The sequence below is a fragment of the Leuciscus leuciscus genome (assembly GCF_965113295.1).
Source record: "Leuciscus leuciscus genome assembly, chromosome: 24".
NCBI classification, from domain to species: domain Eukaryota; kingdom Metazoa; phylum Chordata; class Actinopteri; order Cypriniformes; family Leuciscidae; genus Leuciscus; species Leuciscus leuciscus.
Window position 1 is genome coordinate 25,101,800 of NC_138723.1, and position 12,118 is coordinate 25,113,917.

Genomic DNA, 12,118 nt, shown 5'->3' on the forward strand with positions numbered 1-12,118 from the left:
GAAGTTGTGACCTATATTTAATGGACAGATTACTAATGAGACCGTACGTAGCATATGATAGATTCAATGGCTCTATAGAACAGTAGCAAGGTACTTTAATCCACAACTTAAACCCTGAGCCTTCGCAGAAAGTGCAAGCGCTGACTCGCTCGTGTACAAACATACTCCACTTGGAACCCCTTGTGACTGAGAATCAAAGTAAATCCCTAAATGCTTACATGTTGTTACCTGCACCACTTGCTCTGCATAAATTTACACCGGCTATGATTGCCAACAAACAAACCTCGAGTCAAGTTATTGGACTCATAATAACATTTTAAAAGCAGTTTAACCAATTAGATAAAAAAATGTTGGGAAGCCAACACAATGCTATTGTGTTTTAGTATGTTGCTGTGAGGTTACCAAGATATAAGCATTAAAGGGATAGTTCACATTGAAATTCATTTTTGGTATGTTTTAGCTTACCTCAAGGGCATCCAAGATGTAGGTGTCTTTTTTTCCGCAGTAGTTTCAATTTTGATATTTTTAGGTCAAACCGTTCTTGTCTGTCAGTCATATAATGCAGGTCTATGGTCACGGTCTCAAAACACAAGCACAGAGTCCAAATTAAAACAATTCCCCGTCGTCCAAATTAAACAATTCCCCATCGTAAGTACACATTGATGGCCTAAGACACGAAACGAGCGGTTTGTGTGAGAAAACGAACAGTATTTATATCGTTTTTACCTCTTATACGCAGACATGTCGAAGTGATCTGATCTGACGTGTACGCAGACTGGTGCATATATACACACTAGATGTCGCCTTGTCTACGGCAGTTCATTGGAACGAATGTCTTTAAGGTGACATCTAGTGTGTATATCTATGCACCAGTCTGCGTACACGTCAGATCAGATGTATGTCTGTGCTTGTGTTTTGAGACCGTGACCATAGACCTGCATTATGACTGACAGACAAGAACGGTTTGACCTAAAAATATCAAAATTGAAACTACTGCGGAAAAAAAGACACCTACATCTTGGATGCCCTTGAGGTAAGCTAGAACATACCAAAAATTAATTTCAAAGTGAACTATCCCTTTAAGTGCTTGGATAAACAAAAACGTTCGGATTGCTATAGATCGTTTTTGGTTAAAGGCTGTCTGAGTCCAACCCGTGTGGAATCAGTCTCACTGCTTTCATTAGAAGCTTCCAGTAATGTGAATGGAACAGAGCTTCGAAACACTTTGTTTTGGTTGCAAATGAGTGGTTCGGGAACTTACCAAGACACGTGATTTCAACAAACGAGGCTTTGTTACGTCATACTGTTTCGAATGTTTCAAAATTCAGATGGTTTGCAGGATGAACCCCTAAACGAGTAGCCTATGGCAAGCCGTAGATAATGATTTTATCTGATCTCAGTTTTATAAAGTAGGTTAATTTTTTATTAATGTAATGAATGTTAATACTTATGCGTGTATAATACAAACAAAGGAGAATGATATTTAATTGCTTCTAATTGACCTAGTTTACCAAGCCCTGCCTAACAACGCACAAAACAAGCACTACGCATTAATAAAAGAGCACTAATTTTACAGAACAGTCATACTTAATTGTATTTAATTATTTGTAGATTACATTTAATAGATTCTACTTTCATGAAAACATTTTAACTGGTTTGTAATGCGTGTCATTTATAAATGGATTGATTTTTTTCATTGTAGGCTATTTATTTACACATTTTGACCAGCAAATGCTGTCTATCTTTTTTATGTAAAGAGGACTGATGACAACTGGTAGAGTCAACGTAGATGCAATGTGTATAGTTACATTTTTGGAGAGGTATAAATAAAAAAAATTACAACCAATGCAAATTTGTAGAAATATATATATAAGTCACAGGCCTTATATATGAGGGAGACATCAATCTCAAAGGTCTCAATTACATCTTTGACACGGCCTCTGATTCTGCTGACCCACAAATCAGCCGTGGTCTGTGTATTTTATGTTCTACATAAATTATAAGCCATTGAGAAAGCACACGAACAGACGCTCCATCAACAGCTGTTATTGACACGGGCACTTTGCAACTAGACTTAAAGATAAATCACAGTGTGCTTATTGACATTTGGAAAATGCCGGCATGGGTCGACCCCGCACGCTGACGGCATACAAAGCTGTGTTCGTGCTAATCCAGTCCCTCACGAGCGTGCTTTACAGTTTCATTTCGGCTGAGGGATTTACATGGATTCATTTGGAAGTCGTCAGACTGAAACAGAGATGTCAATGACTGTGCTGATAAAAGAGTGCCATTTCCCAGACATTCAAACAGAGCATCAAATCTCGCAAAGATCCACTGACTTTTAAAAATCTTCTAAATGAAAAGGTTCAACCTTTTAAATTCCCCATTGATTTAGGTGCCATTCTTCTGTGCCTTTGGGTTTGGGGTTTTTAATTAAAGGAAAGGGTGTGGGACCTTCATTTAAAATGATGGTTTAGCTTTTAAAAGCCAGGGTGAAAGCGGTGCTTCTAGAAATGAGTGCTAGAATGGACTGAGTTAAACTAATTCCTCATTGTCTGCACAGATGAATGCTCGGCTTGAAAGGAAATTCTTCGAAAAAGGAAATTACCTCGGCCACTGGAGTCTAATGCCAAAAAATGGTTGTACAGAGGCAAAACTACAGCATTTCTAAAACAGCTTGGAATAGTCTTATGTCAGTTTCAAATTGATGTCTAATCAGATATTTGAAAGAGCAAAATGAATCAAATTTGCTTCCAAGGCTACAAACTGATGACTACCATTTGAGATAATTGTTAAAAAATACCTTGTGCAATAGTATTTGAAAGTCTGATTCACGTTTAATTGTTTTGTTCGGATGACTCATTTAACTTTGATTTAACTCCTTATAATCTAAAAATGCTGGGTTGTTTCAACACATGTTTGGGTCAAATAAGGACAAACCCAACCATTTATATTTTTGAATGAAATTTTTAAACCCAACGGTTGGGTTTGTCCATATTTGACCCAAACATATGTTGAAATAACCCAGCATTTTTAGTCTCTGTGAGACAGAAACTCCATTAGAGCCGTGATCACACTAGACTTTGAGCACATGAAATTTCTACTGCAAAAAAACATGTGTGTTCTTTTAATTCAGCCAAGAGGTCGCGGCCATCACGCCATGACTTATCGATCTTCTATTGGTCACACGTCTTCACATGATACAAATCACACGTCACGTTCTAGGAAATTACAAGTTGTAATTACGAGTTACGTGAGCGCTTTTTAAACGTTGGAATCTCGCAATTATGGTAATTACAAAATGTGAAACTTCTTTGCATGAGCTTATGTTTCCGGTCTCTAGCATTGTATGCGTATAAATAGAAGTCAATAAAAATTTTGTTTGCCCCCCAAAACACTGAAGATTGTCCAACCCGATCTCACGGGAAAAGTATTTTACGAGATGGTGATTTTATATGAATTCATATGATTTGAGTCGAATAAAAACCTACGATTCAATTGAATCTCATTATAAAGGCACACCCCTAACCCGGCCCCTAAACCTACCCGTCACTGGGGTTTAAACTGATCGTATGAAAACGTTCGAATGAGATTGTACGAATTTGTACGAATTAGTCACTAATTCAGCAAAACGTAAAATAGTTACGAATTGTCTTGAGATTGTGTTGGATTGTCCAATGCTGCATTGTTTCTGATTGTATTTAATTAATCCAACTCACAGATCTCAAAAGTTCTTACAATTGAGTAATTCAGATTGGTCACATTGCATAAACGTTGTCTCGCTGTAACCCGTGCAGGCCAAGAGAGTCTGTTTGTTCAGTGGGTAATGCTCTCACTGTTGGGTTAAACATGGCTTTAATTGTGCACCAGAGTGGATTGTGGGACTCTTGGCCAATATGTTACAGAATGCTAGGGCTAAAGATCAGGGCTGGCAACTAGAAGGTTGCTTGTTCAAGCCTTATATAGTGAGCTTTTCAGCAAGGCACTTTGCATTATTCCTATAATTACTGTGCCATATGAAAAACTGCAAATTAATGTCAGTGCTAATAGCTAGTTTTCTCCATATATAATAAAATTCCTTTTCCAGGGAGATTGTTCCTCTAATACGTGTACTATGTGTCAGTTTGGATAAATGTGTACTAAATGGCTGCTTACTAGTTTGCAGACCTTAAATAGTGCTGTTGTGCTGATGTGTGGATTTAAATATACTGAGAGAAATATAGTGTTTTAGTAGCTGAAAGCATAATCAAATTAGCCCAAATATTATACACTTTTAGGTTCTTTAGTGGCATATATGGATCCATGAAGAAACATTTAATATCCATATAAACTTTCCATTGCACAAAAGGTTGTTTATAGTGGAAAAATGTACTGTGAATTGTTAAAACGTTCTTCACAATAAGAAAAAAAGCGATATGGCATTGCTGTAAAAAACTCTTTTGGATCCTTCATTCTCAAGAGTGTATGTCATTTTATAATATAATACTATATATAATAATACTGCATAATAATCAAGCATCCAACATTTGTAGAATTTTATGAATGTCAAAAGAGTTCTGCATGCCCAGATTTCTTATTACTGACTTATATAATGTGATTTTTTTTCTAAGCTATAAAGGCATCTGAGAGCAACATTTTTAGGCAAACAACATTTTTATAATTCTTCCCATGAACTCTCTCCAGGTATGTGGCTTGCTCTCTAATGGAAAATGTAGAAGATGCTGGAGTACTTGAAGCAACAGATCAAGTTGTTCAATCAATGGTACCATTGATTTCTACTGTCTTAAACAGCCTAGAATATGATGTTTGGGGTATTAAGCAATGCTCAAAATGACCCTAGACCATGTTACAGTATGGAATAACCATGAGTCATGTTGCGAAGCTGTCTTTAAAGCATCGTCTGTATTTCTGCAGTGACAGGTTTCACATAGGCCACTAAACTATTTATCAGATTGGATTTTAACGTTTCCCAGGAAACCACAGACACTTGCACAGGTGAAGATGAGCAACATAAACCTGCATCTACTGTTTTCATTATGACTGTTACACCCACACAGCTGTGAGAAAAAGTTTATCTTCCAAAACATTACAGATGTCTCATCAATTAAAAAAAATATTGACATTTTTGACATGTAAATATTGCAGTGCATGTTTATGTGAGTGTATCTTCTGAGGTAGGGTAGGTCATTTTTGGAGAAGCTTGCAATAGCGAGCTAGCTTTGAAAGCATAATATCCCACCCTCCATTCAGAGCGTCTCCAAAGCCACGCCTCCTTCAAAACATGACATAAACTACCTCATGTCTGAAAGCACACAACATTACAATAATAATGAACATAACTTAAAGAGAACTAACCTGTACTACCTGACTGTTGCAGAATAATTTCAGAATTGGTTTTGCCATTGAAACACATACATTCAAGTCACAAACCACTCTGAGTATAACGTCACTGGTTTCCATCTCTTCCAAGTTACAGTAGTTATGGCGTGAGCTCACTGTTCATAAGCTCATTGTTTTGGTTGAGGAAGAACTGTAAAAGGTGCCGCTGCTGTTACGGATGCGGCGTTCGGTGACTGACGTCTGTCTAACTCTGCATTCAGACCGAATGCAAAGATTCATTGGACGCACATTTTATGGTCCTACGCCTTCCACAGATGATATATATACACACATACATTTAAGGCTGAGCCACACCAAAATATTTAAGTGTGAGAGGCAACAAACATGACGATAAGAAATCATAGATTTAACCGTTTTGTTTCAGTATTTCAGAGTCCCGACTGTGAACACGGGAAATCTCGCAAAATCTCTTGCATCAAACATGACTTTAAAGTAAACAAACATGGCGGACGACCTGCAAGAAGAAATGGCACTGACAGTGAATGGACTGCTTTTTACAGAAACATTCTCGGGGGAAAATTTTTTTTAGATGAAGTCACGGAGACGGTGTGAACATGGACTTTACCTGTACAGCGTGAGCTGGAGGTGAGATGAGTCTTCCGTCTAGGGCTGTAATCAACCAAAGAAAATCTTGGTCAACTGAAGTCCTAAAATTTTCGACAAAAAATCGACTAAAAATGATGTTAAAATTATTTTATTTTTTTATAAATTACCTGCGCACTGTGCGCAGTACTTGGTTGTTGTCCGCCTAAATGAATTATAAAAACATAAAAAACTAGTAGGCTATTTGCAGTATATTAAATCGTTTTTGACCTAATTATTTTGCACTGAAATGAGTGTGACACACGAGTATGTCGGCTCTGACAGCGTTGCATCACGTGCACCTGCGCAATATCATAGCTTATGATTTCCGAAAATAGAACTATGTTGTCAACTAGTGATATCATCACAAGAACTTTTGAGGAATATGCAACATAATTTAGACAACTGTTTTTGTTATATGTATTTTTTCAGCCGCTCTGTGCAGCTCGCACAGAGCGAGGCTGAACAAATATAGGCTTGTGTTGGTACACGATTCGTTCCACCTGCACGATCCGTTTCACGCATGAAACATTTAACATTTAACATTTCACAGCGGGTCTGTTTTGAGGCTTTTAAATGTAGCATTACGATGTGTTTACGTGGTTGCCAATCCAAAATAATAAAGGAGTTGTGAGTTGTTACATGAACATACATGATCAGTTTCCTCCATACTCTCCTTTGCGATTCATTGCTTTATGGTATTAGGCTTAACTTACTTGCCATGTTTTGGGGCTGAGGTCAGTAGTATTGTCAAAGATGGTTTGTGTCGGGTTTTTTTATTAAAAGCTGTTAATATTAGTTAACTTTTGAGTTGAGTAATTTTGTATTAGTATTGGTCTATATAGGCTAATATACATCTATATAATCTAAATGAGGAAAATAATCCCTTCAATGTTGTCAAACAGAATTATCATTTGCGCATGTGCGTTTTCTACTGCATCTACTACGCATGCGTAGAACGGATCGTGCAGGTGGAAGTGGAACGGATCGTGTACCGACATATAGCTCCAGTGGGTTGGGCTAATCCAAAAGAAGTGAAATCAAGGAGGTTGTTCTGAAGACAGACTGTTACCTGTTAAACCAGCCCGGTCTCACCCCAAAACGTCATATACTGACGGGTCTTGACCATACGTCAACATACGACGAAAAGGGTACCCCTATAACGTCAATATGAGAGGCAGACATAAGCGCACCAGCAGCGCCTCCTAGCGGTACCCTAACGCATACCTAAACCTACCCATAACCCGAATCGTCACACATGGACGTTAAAGGGGTACCCTTTTCGTCGTATGTTGCCGTATGGTCAAGACCCGTCAGTATGTGACGTTTTGGGGTGAGACTGTGTTACTTAAACAGGGGTGCTCTGAAAGCACCCCCATTAGCAATTAGTGCTTTCCACCTGATGAAATGAACGCGGCAAAACTGATCAAATGAACGCGACAAAACTAATGAAATGAACGCGGCAAAAAATCGACCAATCAGAATTTTGGTCGAGCCAGAACGTTTTGACCAATAATCGACTAATCGACTGGGAGATTACAGCCCTACTTCCGTCAGCTCGCTTCCTGATTGGGTATTGTTTTGTTTTACATGATAATCTCCAGAGTGTGTGTGTGCGTTTGTCCTTGGGGTTCCCCGCACACAACAAGATTTCTGATCGTAAATATTCAACATGTTGAGTTGGGGGCGGCTCCGATGTTCTTCCGAGCAGATTTAGTGTCTCTTAACACACCTTACACAGGAATCTGATCAAATAATCTGTAGAACCATCAAGATAATCGGGATTTTACCTAGGATTGACAGAAGGGGAGAAATCAGTCCAAAATCGGTCCAAAATCACTCCGATTATCTTGCAGTGTGGTGGGCTTTAGACCACTTCACTTAGTGATTGCTATCAGGATGTGAAGAGACATTCAACCAGCATAACAAAAAATGTTTCTGGAACAAATCACCTACCCTGCCTTTAAGTGCATTCGATTTCCCTTTCAAGCAATTCTCCTCCAATCAGAAGTGTTCATTCTCATTCAGGTGGCATTTGGCTAAACTAAACAAATAATTCAGCTCTGGTATTTGGGATTTCGCGAGAGGCCCTGCCCTCACCTCAGGGGCACCAATCACAGCAGCAGGCCAACGGATGAGTGATTAGACGCCAGGCATGATTTGACCTTCAGGCTTTGTGTTGTCGAGCTTTAAAATACAAAAAAAGAGTGTGACATGATCCCTTGATCTCCTTCCCTGTCTCAGCTTGGACAACAACACATTTTTTGATTGCCTGCACACACAAGATTCACTCCCTCTGAATAGAAAACAGCTTTTGAATATTTTCTCTCACTCAGAGAGTTCAAAGTCTATTTACATTCAGATTTAGCTGTATTTGTGTCCTGAGAAGACAGAGAAGTGATTGATTAAATTTGTCAGTCTATGATGAACGCTTGTGAGCAACTGTACTAATCAGAGATTATTACGTTCAATACAAACACTGTTTTAAAAAGTTCTATACTTTTCAGGGTACCATAACAGTGAGTGATTCCCCTAAATGTGTGCTTGTCCATTGTATAGGGCTGTACACTCTCACACCAAATACACACATTCTGTACTATATCTGATTGTATGTAAGTGCAAACTCATGAAATCACTAAAAGAGACCGACTCATAACAGGCTACAATGGTCACGCTGTACATTTTTTAATTTACTGAAAAGAACCGTCTCATAAGAGTCATTTGTTCTTGAATCGAACCGCACTGGTCACGTTGTATGTTTGTTTATACGTCGTACAGCCTGCAAAGACAACTCATTAGAAAGATGCTTCTAGCCATTATTTCACAGTAGACGCCTTAATATTGCATCACATTCAACGCAGACAGCCCAGGTAAAATAGGATTTTTAGGCGCTGAAGATTCAACAGGGGGGAGAACCGCTTGTGAAAAGCAATGCAAGAAACTTTGGCCCACAGTGTGAACACAGACATCTTGACAACCGATCAGAACAATTACAGAAAAATGCTATTGCTGCGCTGAGAAAAACATCATTTTAAGGACCAGAGGTGTTGGGGAGGAAAAAGACTGATCCAGAGAGGCTCAGTAAAGGGATAATTCACCCAAAAATTCTAATTCTGTCTTCGTTTACTATATCCATCTTGAAGAGTAGTGCACCAGTCGCATTCTGCCAAGACATAAAGGTTTGGAACAATGTGAGAGTGAGTAAATGAATGGGTTTTTTGTTGTTGTTGAACTATCCCTTTAAGTGTCAGTGAAGAGCTGAACTAGCATTTCCAGCATCATAAACTGCCTTCCTGCGAAAACCCTTTAAAGATAAAAGATCAACAAATCACCTTAAAAACATTCCATGACACATCAGCCCTCCATGTAGCACTCGGCTCTGAATGTGTACGCTCCGCAATTACACCTTACAGTAAGGTGCACACAGCCGACACTCTGAAAATCAATCATTTGGGATTGTTTTTTACAGTTTTAATGGGTTCCTGTGACCTTGCACCTTGGATTCTTTGGAGCAGAAAGCACTTCAGACTTAAGCCTGTCGATTTTCCGATTTTAGAAATAAGTTGTGGCCAAATCATCTGGGTCAACAAAGATCCTGCCAAAAAGTTCAGAATCGGGAACTTCAGGCATTTATCCAGAAGGAAAGATATGGTATAGGTATAACTGAAATGTTCTAAAAAAATGTTTTATAAATATAGCTCTACCATTTCATTTCACTGATCTTTGTTATTATGTATTTTGTTCAAGAGATTATATATGGTGCTGTACTTTTTAAACGTACTCTTATGTATTTATTTTGCAATGTACTTTGCAATGTATTTGTTTTGCAAACAAGATAGTATGTTAAGGTTTTCTTGATTTCAGAGTCTGTGTATGTCTTAACATTTATATTTAATTATTTTTGCACTTTTAATATACCATTTTGAATACTGAATAAAACAGCTTTATAATAAACTATTAGTGTAATGCTAATACATTTTTAATGCTATTAAATGTTCTTGAAGTACATTCAAATGAAGCTTCAAATATATTCTAACTAGTTTAAGAAATATGAAAGTATATTTTAAATTAACTGTAAAGAAATACACTTAAATGCACTAAACGTACTTGAAGTGGTTCCATTTTAGCACAATTTGATTTTGCAAATAGCTTAAAATTGATCTTAAGCATATCTTGAAATACACTTAATATTCTTGAAATTGTTTAAAAATAATACATTTAATATGCACTAAGTATAGTATAATTTAAATATATTAAGTATGTCCAAAAAAGCACAATTTAAATATATTTCCTTTTCACCTATGCAGCGGCTGTTGGTGACAGTGGCAGTTTGTGGGTGAGCTGATCTGTGCTGTGGATGATATCAGACGCCCGGCCTGCATTAGTCTGTCCACTTTATGGCTGCAGCCTGCGCTTTCCGTCCTCTTATCTGGCGAGAGTTCAGAAGTGACGGATGCATTAGGACATGCACTAGTAGCTTTCAAGAGCTTAAATCCATTTGCTGGATTATCACTTTGAGCCCCTGTGTAATGACATAGCTCAACCCCAAACATCTTCCAGGATGTCGGACACGAAAGGGTCGTTTTTTAACACGACCCTCGTGGCCCTTTTTTAAAACACCAACGCTGCTAACATTTGCATTTTTCATCAAGCGCATGTAACTGGTCCTACTCGACCCGCTCCGAGAGGGATTTGAAGCGGTGTCTCTGCCATGAGAGGCAGGAGCACTAAAAAGAACGCTAAAGACTGCAGTCTCTAACGTGCCTCTTGAGACCAGGGGAGTGAGGTTTACACACACAGCTCTTACTAGCTTAGCTTGCCTCCATTACACTCACCCTTAATTTTTTTATTTATTGTTATATTTATTGTGGCCTACAGTTTTTATGGAGGTCTAAGTAGCCTATGTAATTGTATTCACAATTCAACAAAAAATCACACTTTGAAAAACAAATGAACATTAACATTAATATTTCTCACACATTACAAAACAAAATCATAATAAACTAAACGGTAGCCTTCTGTTACTGTTTACAAAAACAAAACAAAAATTTAAACAGATGAAGTGTGGAAAATAACTTTTTTGTATGCTTTCCTGTGTGCTCAACATGGATCATGGGTTCGATTCCCAACGAAATTATGCATGAACTATTAAAAATATATGCCTTGAAATGCAGTGGAATATTTCGGATAAAAGCATCTGCCAAATGCATAAATGTATCTACATGCCCTCAAAGGATAGCTGAGGGGGGTTATTTTGGGTCTGTGGATCTGCGCCTCAAACTCACTCGATGGAAGTTTCTAGAAATTGACTAAATAAACTCCCACAGTTTGCTGGCAGACAGATGAAAACAGTTGAATAAAGTTCTCAACAAAGTTTAATAGCAAGTATTCTCAAAAACAGGTGAGCAGCCATTAGCAAACACAACTAAACTGACCATAGTAACTAAAGAGAGGCAGGAAATCAAACAAATGGAAGGCATGCGCTGAAGAAATACAAACTAAAAGTCCTTGAACTAAATTAAACTAAACAAAATGGTGACAACAGCCTTCAGAAACGCCTGTGTTTTCTCGGCAAAAAACATATGTTCCTCCACTTAGGCTACAAGAGACTCGATAATAGTGTAATGTGCAAACCTCTAACATCTATTTGAGAAATTCAAAGAGGTGTTTGCAAGTTGAAATGCGAGTGCCTTACGTCCAGGACATTAATGCTCTTCAATTGAATAAAAGAAGAAGACGTCAATATAAAAGGGGTGGTGGGGCTATCTTGCCCTGAACTCAGGTTACCTTCTGTTTCATCATTTTTTTTTTTTTTTTCAGTTCGCTTGTTTGAATTTGTGCGAGACAGAAACTGAGGGAGAGGAATAATGAAGCCTGTCTTCCCATCATGAGGCCTTTCCCATGCCGCATTACTCTAGTGCCATCAGACGGCGAGCTTCACCATCAGCAGCGCTCTACGACTCTACTAATTATTCTCCTGCCTTTTTATTAGACTACAACCATCAGACAGAGAGAAGGGGAAAGACATCATCATAATCTCAAGCCTAATTCTCCCCCCCACCCCACCTCTATCTATTTCCCGTCAGACTGGTCTGAAGGAGGTCGTTGCTTTTATCACACAGATTACTTCACAGGG

The 12,118-nt window shown here is 38.2% G+C and overlaps 1 long non-coding RNA gene across 1 annotated transcript in view; it reads right to left on the reverse strand.

Annotated features, from left to right (window-relative positions):
- The window catches only part of LOC309489275, a 251,524-nt gene that overhangs the window by 23,643 nt on the left and 215,763 nt on the right, over window positions 1-12,118 (reverse strand). The window lies entirely within an intron of this gene.